General features: G+C 33.7%; 1 pseudogene; it reads right to left on the reverse strand.

Moving 5' to 3' along the window:
• Positions 1–4,108: 4,108 nt before the first annotated feature.
• On the reverse strand, positions 4,109–7,183 carry LOC149564243 (amino acid transporter AVT1H pseudogene; annotated as a pseudogene).
• Between the last annotated feature and the right edge of the window lie 4,744 nt (positions 7,184–11,927).

The following is an 11,927-nucleotide window of genomic DNA, read 5'->3' on the forward strand; positions in this document are numbered from 1 at the left end:
TACTTCCTATGGTCATGGCCATGGAAATCTGCTTCAGCTCCAAGATGTCATGGATCAATAGTTAGATATTATGGACCCTAAACCTTTTTATTTTCATGTGCTATGTTTTCTTACCTTATTATCAGCAATGTAAGCTATATAATTTTTGGTCTTATTTGGTAACCCCATTGTATGCTATGGAGGTTTATCATTTTTATTTATCGTCCTAGCAAGTTGTAGATTTTTCATACATTTCAGAACTACGTGCTTTGCTAATATTTATAATTTCTTATTATTATCAACATGATGTACAAACTTTTTAAAATCATTATAAATCTATATAGGCCTTGTCACCTTTTGTTGGAAACAAATAAAAGTCACAATAAAATATATAAATATTTGGTAATATTTATTGTGATATTCAATGTAGTTTTTTTGACTCAAAATGATTAATCTATATTTCATGAACAATGGCTCACACGAATCCATCTCTCATGAGAATGAATGGACCACTTAGCATTCATTGAATCTATTCTCTCCACCAAACTCCAAGTATATGTGCACTTGTCTATCGTAGCCCTTATGATTGTAATATTTTTCTCTAACAACTTCAAAGAATAAATGATTCCAAAGTCTAAGTATGTCTTATAATATTATTAATGTTTGCAATCACTTACTAAATGTATTAAATGGAGCATATCCCTTTGCATTCCAACTATCTCTGTCATAACTATTTATTCTCTCCTTGGCCCTAGGGAAATCCTACCATTCATCCTCTACCATTGATCTCTTGGTCACATCTTCCTTATTCATTCCTATTCTCAAAAATTGAAAAAAATAAATTGAGGAATAATCTAATTTGTTTCACCTATTTTACCTTTGCTAACTATATGTTATCAAAACATGTACCTTTTGCACAAAAGACTTCACATCCTAATTACCTAGGCCAAATCAAATTTAGAACACTAGTTCTTTGTTAACTTTTCTTTTGACATTTATGGTTTTTAAGTTAAATTAAATGGTGAAGTGCCTCGACCTATTACATATCTAAACAAACCAAGTACATTCAAATAAAGAACTTCTACAAAGAAATAATAGAAAATCCAATCCAAAAATAATTGAAGTAGGGCCACAAGAAACTAAATAAAAATACATTTTAGACAAAAAAAATGAGACTAGTAACTATTTGTGTTGGAGCCAAAATGTGAAACTAGTGGAGCCATCTATGAATTTTGGATGAAATATAATAACATGTTTCTTTCTAGTAGTTATTGTTTAAGAAGGAACATCTAACTTTAGGGTACAAAGAAATGTGGTTTTATTTGAGCCATCAAAATATAAGAATTACTTAGATAAGTGATTCATCATTCTTAACATAATAATATGGAAAAATACCAAATGGGTTGCAAGTTTCAATATGCAGAGTAGAGAAGTAGGAGTCTCTATCACTATAACCACATTTCATGAAATAATAGAAATAACTAGAACTAAACCAAACAAACAAGTTAAGAACATATTCAACTGAACAAACAAACATAAATTATGAGTAGATAACGTTGTTCTAGGTAAAGCCACTAGAGTAGAAGCAACATCCTCCTTAGGAAAAGAAATAACCAAAGTAGCAACCAAAGATGAAATAATATGAATACCCAAATTAGAATAAAAAATTAGGGAAGGGGTCTTGATTCCACCTGAGTCAAAGGAAAAGTCTACCTCTGTAGAGAAGATCATTATATGGAAATAAGAGCAATGTCTCAATAGGAACAAGCTCTACCTCAATAAGAGATCTATGGGAAGGAACCTAGAAATAAAATATAACAATCCTCTATAGAGAAAATTAAAAAAACACAAGGTAGAAAAAGGATAAATAGGAATCCCAAAAAATAGACCTCCAATTAAAAATAGGCCAACACCAAGAATGTCTTTTGAAAATTGTTAGCACTATCCTGATCATAAAAGATATTGGAGTAACTCTAGTCCCACACACCAAGAAACCACCCAACCAAGATCCATAACTACCAATAGCTAGGTGAAAATGCAAAATTCTCAATACCACAAGAACAAAGGTCCCCACAAATGCAAAGTATGTAGACAAATAGCCAGTCAAACATGTAGAACCACTACAACTATAAGAGGAAAACATGACATGAAAATGGGACCCAAGAACAAGGGAACTCCTATCTCCCCATTGATGTACAAACCAATAAAACAAAGAGTAGAAACCTCTTTGAACCATTAAACTTATGGAGAGAGATGATGCCTCTACAAAGCAACCATCCACGACATCCAAAGGGGAGAATCGTTTTTTGTAGGCATAGATCATTTCCTATCTTTACACTCCCATCATTGGCATAGGAGTTACTACTTCATTAGAATGATTTTTATCCTCTCTTCTTCTCTCTTATGGGAGAAGACTATTTGTACTATAATAATAAGAAAATAGTGCTTGAGGGGGCTACATCAACATTTCCTTCTTTACTTCCTCCACTAGTATTATTATTTCATTTTATCTCTTTTGGAGAGGGGATTTTCCCACAAGTCTTCTCTACTTTCATTTGGTTGTGAGAGATTACATTGTTTCTTTAATGGACACCTTATAAGGTCATGTTTCTAATATCCATTCACAAACTCATTTTTATGGTTTTGGTTTCTCCTCATGTTAATCTTAAAGGGGGTAACTAGTTAGGAAACTATCTAATTAGATATGTAATAATTATTTCTACTAAGGAAAAATTTACAATAATTAATGAGATGATATCAAAATTCAATCTTTATGATTTTATTAAAAATAAAAAGTAACTTAAAATATTTTTATTTAAATCAATGTTCGATTGTTCATACAACACATAACTCAATTTCTTTCACAAAATAATACATTCATAAATTACTTCCCCATTTTGTATCATTTTAGGAACCATGACCTCATTTTGTTCCCCTATCTCATTCTTCACTCTATGGAAGATAATATCCTTAAGCTTAGGAAGAAGATGAAACTAGTGGAGAGACAAGAAATTGTTGAATAGAGATTCAAAGATGTTAATAGGTTTGCAGTTAGAGTCATGCACTTTGCGGCTTCGACTATTCACTTGTTGCGTGCTGGAAAAGAAGGCCTTGCTAGTAGGCACCATTGGTTCTCTCTACAGTTTCCTAGCTCATGATTTGTTGTAGCTATGTTGGACAAGCTAGAGGGAAAGGAGAAGAATAAGGAGAGCTAGCTCTCCTATTTTCTTCATATTTTTATTATTATTTTTAATTCAGCACTCGGCCCTTGTGGGCTATCTATGGCACTTTTATGGACTTTCCCTTTATATTAGCTCTGTAAATATTATGTTAATGACTGCTCATAATTTAATGATTTTGGTCAGATATTGGGATACTCTGATATGGAGGTTTTGTTTCCTAGGTCAACCCCCATTTTTAAAAAACACATTTATAAATATTTATAAATACATGATGATAAGCAAAAACATTTCTTTTGTCTATGACTCCTAACATAAAAGAGACTCAAAACTACCAAATGATATCACTATATTATTTTCAAAATAATTGAAATTATAAACTAACTACAATAACCATTTATTATTATTCATTTTGATTCAATAAAAACTTATCTTATTTTAATAATAAGATTATTTAAATACCCCAAAACCAAAATTTTTTAGAATACTCTAGAGAATTGGAACCAGTATTAAATGATGACTATAACCTCAAAAAAAAAAAAAAAAACCTCATATTAGAATGGTTCCCTTTCGATAAATAATAACTAGTTATAATTTCATAATTCCCTTATATATCTGAAACAATTAAAAAATGTTAAAGCAGGAAAGTTTTTCCTTGCTTAGGGCTATTAACAGATACTCTGGGATACACCAATATAGTCTCTTTGAAGTTATAAAAAATAGAATTATGTCATATTAGTGATATGCTGCGAAACTATAGCTGTCATCATCTTCAGGGCGGATGATAGTCTGCTGTTAAAAGAAAACTCAAACGGTACACCGATACGAAACAACTAGAACATATTTTATTCCAACATTTAAGAGGAGAAATAACCCAAAGAAATAACTCCAAAATTTTCTTATATAAACGAGTGCCTATAGATGTTTACAATATCCCAATTCAATTACTCTTATCGGTGCGATTACCGTACACTCTCAACCAGTGACTGGACCGATGAAGTTGTTCTTACAATACATAAGAAAATTCCCAGCAGTATATTCAAAGCCATCCCTAGTATGGTTATTGAAGATCTGTACATTATGATGTAGAAAAGGCAAGGGAGAACAATGGAGATGTAACTGCTAAGGAGGGACCTTGTGAGCGCCAAAAAATAATTAAAATAAGGCAAAGTGAGGGCTATAATGAGGATTATGATTTATGATGAGTAGAAGGGAGTCTGTGGTTGCCCTTATTGCCATTCGTGATTTGGATCCCAAATAGTGTGGAAGGACACTTTCCAACTGCATTGCCATAGGGGCTAATTCTAATGCATACTTGGTCATTGGTGTTATTTCTGTCGCCAATAATCCTATTTTGGTCAAAATTAGGTGCCTCGGCATATTCAGAGTTATCTGGGACTTTATATCTGATCCGAACATGGTTGCTCCCATGGAGGCCAACCCTGTGTAGATCACTGTTATTAATGGAAAACTCACTCCAACCACCTGGGATGGAAAAACATACATATACAAGTTAGATGATTTATATAAAAAATTAATAATAAACATTTAAGTATTTGTTATTTGGACTTAAATAATATATTCTAAATTTTGATTTGTTTAAGTGGTTCATCTAAAATGAATCTTATGTATGTCTAAATTTATTTCAGATAAAACATGTGAACAAGTCAAAGCTTAGAGTGTGTTGTGAAGTTCAGGAATATCAATAAAATAAAAAGAATCAAAACTTGTTTGAATACAATCGCATCAACCATATTAACAAGTCAAAATATAGATAGTTTATTATGACATTGTTAGACTTAAGAATATAGCAATATAAGTTTTGATGTGTAATTGGGTGGAAGTGGCTTGACTTGAACAGCTTAGTTGAAGTTTTAATTTGTTTACATATCTTGTCTAATGTGTAAACAAGTGAAAACTTAAATTGTGTTGTTTAGGTTCAGCCCTGTCAACCAGATTACATGTCCAAATTTGAAGTGTGCTGTTGAAGTGCTATTTTATGGAATCAAATGATGAATCAAAACTTAGAGCATGAAGTGTGTTGTTTAGGCTCAATCACATCAACCATCTTAAGATGCAAAACTGATCAAGTCTGTAACCTGGCCGTCTATGTGACTGGACTTAAACAAAGTACTTGAAGTCTTGACTTGTTCACATATATCATCTAAAACATGTAAACAAGTCAAAACTTGAAGTGTGATGTTTAAGTTCAGTCACATCAACTTAAATTGTGTTGTTTAAGTCCAGCTTCATCAATCAGAATAAGGAGTCCAAACTTAGAACATGATGGTTCAATCTGACCCTATCAACCATATTAGGAAAAAAAGCTAGTAAAACTGCCATCATATTTGGGATTTGAGAATTCTGCCTTAGAAGAATCACAACTATCAGTTAGTTATTTGAACTTAAATACCACAATCAAAATATAAATTTATTCAAGTATCAGTTATTTATTTGAACTCAAACACCACAATCCAAATATAAATTTATTCAAGTATCAGTTAGTTATTTGAAGTGAAACACCACAATCCAAATATAAATTTATTCAAATATCAATTAGTTATTTGAACTCAAACACCACAATCCAAATATAAATTTATTTAGATCATTTATGAGAAAGTGAATATCTAATTTCAGATAAAACATACAAACAAGTCAAAAATATAACTTATGCTGCTTTAAGTCCATTCACATCTATCAGATCACATACCGAACTTAAACTATACAGTTTAAGTCCAACCCCATAGAAGTTAACAAATCAAAACTCAAAATGAAGAGGCTCTATCTGACGTATACTCATGGAATTCAACTGATGATGCGCAGTGGGGAGGAGAAAAGAGAACTCGTACCTTGGAAAACTGCGAGGGGTTTTTCATCGCTCTGTATAGGTTGGGGAAAACATCGTGACCCGCGTAGCTGAAGATATAGAGCCCAGAGATCCCGGGGATATTGTTCAATTGCAAGGGAGGAATGGAACGTTTTGTCCCGACGCCTCCAAAGGCGGCGGCCCAGCCGACGGTGAAGAAGAGGAGGAGGGAAGTGATTATTCCTTCGGAGGAGAGAAAAGAAATGGAGCTCAAGTCCCTCAGCCACAGGCTGGGCAGCACAATGAGAACGGCGACAATTGTGACCAAATGCGAAGGCGGGAGATGCAGTCAGGAGAGCCTCAGGTGTGTTGATGTGGTGGAGGAGAAGATGGTGCCGAGGTTGTCTCCCAAAGAGATTGTGTAGCTCACCAGCGCCAAGAATATCTACACGTACATAAAGGTGCACACGATGATTCTTCCCAGGGCTCTCTCCCCAAGCTCTTGGTAGTTTCTCACCTCAGGGCTTTTTTTCAGGCATCTCCCCATTATGTTCACATATTACACCTAACCCTACCAGAAGTAATGCGCTCGTCCACACACCCCTTTCCAGAGCATATGGAGTAGATAGCTGACCAAGCCCTGCACTTTCACAAACAGACTTCAGCCAATCAAGTAAGAGAAACAAAAACAATTAGATAGTTCATTGACTTCTTCAATAAGGCCCATCTGAAATCCCTCTCACTTTCACAAGGGAATTCGAATCACCTAAACTATTAGTTAACAAAATCAGAGTTATATTATTGGCTATGGTAAAAGAAATGTGCGTCTCACTACTTTGAATTGATGGGGTTTTCATAGTATATTATAACCATTTAAAATTGCACTTTCACAAGAAAATTCAAAACCCATCTAAACTGAATACTATTTGTTGTGAAACAAAACTGCATTATTTGCTGTAAACAAAACTGTATGGTTTACTATTTTGATTACTTTGATCTATTAAGAATACTAATTGTCAAAATTAATAATTGTTATTGTCTATATAATTATTTATCAATGTTTAGAATCATATTCTATAAGATAGGTACAAAGAAAATAATTAGGTAGTCACCTTTTTGATAAGACTCATCTACAATCAAACTACTTTAAACTTGATTTTAAATTTGTTCAAGTGCCTCATTTAAAGATGCACTTACTTTTTGTTTTAAGAGGCCCCATCTTAATTTGCACTTTGAAAAGAGAATTCAATTCACATAAATTCAATAGTATTTGTAGTGAAACAAAACTGTATGATTTACTACTTTGATCTATCTATGATAGAAAGTGTCAGAATTAATAATTTAATTGATATTGTTTGTTTCTGAATTAGACTATGGATAATATTTTTTTATTAATATTTAGAACCACATTCTATGATCTATGATCAGAATACAAGAAAGTTACAAAATAAAATGATTAGATAGTTAGTTTTTCAACAAGATTCATTTGCAATCAAAGTCAGTTTCACAATAGAATTTATTTAACTTAAGCAATTAGGTTTTAGATACAATTCTCTATTTCTAATTGATTAGAAGGAATAGAATTTGTGGAAATAGTAAAACAACTGTATAAATCACTAACTTACTCAATTGAGAAAAACAGAGCTGCTAAATTTAGTGGAAATTCATTTTGGTGGGAAAATGAAGTATAGATTGTTGACAAATGGTATAATTCCTCCCTAAGCTGGTGGGGCTAAGTTCGGAGCTCCTATTTTGTAGGAAAAGATTCCAATCAACACTTTAGCCCCCCTAAAATGGTATCATGGAGCCACCCACTCCACAAAAATAGAGCCCAAGCCCCTCCCATAGAACCCCTACCTTAAAATATAATTTTTCTTTGTAAAGTGGTGAGTCACTAATATATTAATATTAGTTATTGTAAGAATTTGCCTAAGGAAAAAATTCACCCAGGAACTAAGAACTCAACCACAAGCACAACTGTAGACTAGAAAAAGAGAGTATGATCAAAATGATAACATATTCATTCAATATGCCATGCTCAGAGTACACTAGGAGTGCATGTATATAAAGGCCTTTGAGATACATCTAGAATGCCTCATAATTAGCATCATGATATGTCATACAACCAAACACATGTCCACCAGATATGGGTTATCCTCCATGAAGCTTGGAAGTAAGTGTGATGATGAGAGCATAAGCCTACAAGGGTGTGACACAAAAATTAGTGTTGTAGATACCATGTGCTAAAATAGAGTTGCATACTCCTATGTTGTCAACATGACAACTCAAAATGGTACACAAACTCCTAAGTGTTTCACAAAATAAAATAATAAAATAATGTAAAATAATAAAATAATATATTAACCTAACTAAACTTAAGTGTAAATAGTAAATACGTATTTACACCAACAACCCCCCTTAAGTGCAACTTAGGGAAATGCCCTTAAGCTTACAAAATATAAGATGAAGTGCATGATGAGTTGCGGCTATTAGGTCATATTAGGTACTCGTGTACACAATGAAATGCAATCTCTCATAAAACGAAGAAAGAGGAAAAACCTCATCGGAAAACCCTCCCCCAAAAAGAGAGATGAATAGGGATGCATGGATAGATGGAGTAATCAAGACCCACCCATTATGACATACATCCAATATATACAAAAGTGAAGATGAGAAGAACTAGAGCTCATAGAGGAAAAAGTCCCCCCCATAAGAAAGAAGAGGAAGAGAGACAAGGTAGTCCCCCCCCCCCCCCCCACCACCCATTATGACATACATCCAATATATACAAAAGTGAAGATGAGAAGAACTAGAGCTCATAGAGGAAAAAGTCCCCCCCATAAGAAAGAAGAGGAAGAGAGACAAGGTAGTCCCCACCCGCTCACTCGCCCTACCACCCCCACACCCCAAATAAAGAATGCCTATTAGTGAAAGTTGCTCCAAGGAAGAAGCTAGTCCAAGAGTGTTGAATGATGTTCCTCCTCTTAAGAAGAAACAATGCCAAAGGTACAATCCTAAAGATGTATGGTGGCCCTGAAACCTGCTCAAGTATCCCTGTGCTAATGTTGGTGGTCACCCCTTCCAACTATGCTGAAAAGAGCAAATGCAGATCTAACAAGGTGTCTATTGAACCTATTCCATTGAACTATCTATCTCCTCAATTGACAAAGAGACCTCTAACAATTGTTGTACATAAGAATCCACAATCATGCCAACTTCTAAAGATTGATCATGTAGAGAATGGACATGAGGGTTAGAGTGAGCCCTCGTAACAACTGTAGAAGAATCATCTTCATCAAAGAGAAGATGTAAGTCCTCAAGACTATCTCCCAAGTCAACTAAAGCTAGAGCTGGAAGATGAGACATACCATGTTGTGTTGGACCTTTCACTGTGGCAATATAAGCATGTGGACTGGACTAATGATGTGACCTCTCACTACAACTATTGATAGAACCCCATGTGTATGAATTTTTTGAAGCACTATCGTTGGTGTCACTATCAGTTTCCACTATGTATGATGTAGGGAGAGGAGTAGAGGATAATCTTGGTGAACTTTCCTCAAAAATGAACATTCTTCTCCACAAAAATCTCGTGAGTCTCTAAATCCATAAGTCTATAAGCCTTTACATTGTCTTCATACCTGATGAAGGTATAAGGTCTAGGTGTTGGTGCCTTGAAACCCTTGGAAGATAGGTTTTCCCATGCCGAAAAATTGAAGACTCTAAAGTGAGTCACAACTGGATTTCTACTGCACCATGCATCAAAAGGAGTCTTCCTATCTAAGGCATTATGAGGAGATCTATTAAGTATGTGAGTAGCACTGCTAATGGCTTCAACTTCAAGTTTAGGATCGAGAGATTTGGCCTTTATCATGCAACTTGCCATGGTTTTGAGAGTCCTAATCCTCATAACAACATCATCTATCTTGTGTGGACTGAATGTTGGTGGATTTTGAAGATCAATCCCCTCAAGTCTACAAAAGTCCCTAAGTCTTCTTTCTACATATCTATTCTCATTGTCCTTCCTTAGTACGTTGATGGCTTTCCTTGACTTGTGTTCAACATGAGTCTTAAAGTCTTGAAGCTTATGAACCACTTGATTCTTATAATGAAGGAAGTAGACCCAAGTGAATCTTGAAAAGTCATCAACAAATGTGAGAATGTAGCGGCCTTGGCTGACTGAAGTCACTGCAAAAGGTCCTGCTAAAACCATGTGAACCAACTGAAGAACAACTGGAGCTTTAGAAAACTTGCCTTTATCATACTTCTCCTTGAGATTCATATCCAATGAACACTCTCCCTGAGAAAAGTTGATATTAGGTAGACATTTGACCATGTGTTTTGGGCAAAGTTGTTGAAGAGAGCAAAAGTCAAGATGACCAAACTGCTCATGGCATAAAGTGATTTGTTAAGTAGAGGGAAGCAACAAGGCTTGAGAAGGAATAAAGCCTCTTGTCATTATTGACTTTCCCCACTGCAACCAATGAAAAATCTCTAAGACTTTGCACCATCACTGAATCTGGAAGGAACTCAACTTTATGACCATCTCCAAGGTGAGTGATTTCGTAAACTAATAGGAGATTGGAGCTAAGATTTGGAATGTAGAGAACATCTTTGAATTCCTCATTTTCCATTTCCATATGTCCTTTCCCTTCAACTTCCATTTTAGTATCTTCTCTGATGAAGATGTGTGGTATCTTTGATTGCTTCAATGAAGAAAAATCTCCCTTTGAAGAACCCATATGATATGAGGTAGTTGAGTCAAGTATCCATTCCAAAGAAGAACTTGTCTTTGTCATAAGTGCTTGTCCTTTTCTCTTTAAAGAGGTTGGAGTTGAATCCTTGGAAGTACTTGGCACTTGAATCTTGTTCTTGGGTATGTGTAGGATCATGGGGTGCCAAAAAGTGGCGATCTAAAAAATTTGTAGTTCTAAAATATCTCAAACCATTTCAAAATCTATTTCAAATTTTGTTCCACCCACCCTAATACTAAATGAAAACAATTAATATCTTTATAAGGTCTACTATATCTTTTGATACCAAACCTATATGGTCAACTTTAAAAACATTCTAAAAATATGCTTTTGGCTTGTTTTCATGTAATTTTTACTTCAAACATGTAGCTGACAACTTTTTTTCCACCAAAATTTGATGAAATGAAAAGGGTTTTTTAAGAATGTTCTTATTTTTTCATAAATGTAAGGTTTGTAAAATTATGAGTTTAGCAAGTAATTATTACTTATTTTCTAATGGAGTTAACGTATAAAGTGCACACTGACACACTACTTGAAAAACAACAATAACTTTCAAATGGTACAATATGTTTTAAATTCAAAAGATGCATCACATTCTATGTTTCTTCTACTATATGGAGAAAAAATAAAAAAATGAATTTTGTAGAGTTTTGAATTTGTTAGGGTGGCCAGACATGAGAGTTTTTTATTCCAAAAATACTAAAGTCAAAACTTAATTATTATTTATTTATTTAGAATAAAAATACTCAAAAATATGTGCCACATCTAAGCATGAGTCTACTACTTATATCTAGAATATAATTTAAAAATATTATCATTTGATTTTGATTAAGGTGGTCAGACATATGTCTACTTCTTATTTTTGTTCTGAAATTTGTTTAATATTGCATTAAAATTCAAAATTTTGACCAATCAATTTTTTATTTTTTTTGAGATAAGTCCCAGTAGTTTAGAAACTAGATTCAATTTTCTAGAGATTCTTTTCTCTCAATTTTTGATATAAAGTTAATAATAAGTAGAAAATTGCATGTCAAGTTGACATAACCCTGATTTTCTATTTTTTTATTGCCACTTAAGAGTATAGTTTGGTTGACCATGATCTTGTACAAAATATCTTTCTGAGTAGGTTTTCTAACTCATTGATTCTTTTAGTTTTGAAATGATGCTCATCATTATTTGGCTTTTTACAGTATGCACAAAAGTTTTTGT

Source organism: Cupressus sempervirens, chromosome 4, assembly GCF_028749045.1.
Source record: "Cupressus sempervirens isolate cs-2001-9-10 chromosome 4, ASM2874904v1, whole genome shotgun sequence".
NCBI lineage: Eukaryota > Viridiplantae > Streptophyta > Pinopsida > Cupressales > Cupressaceae > Cupressus > Cupressus sempervirens.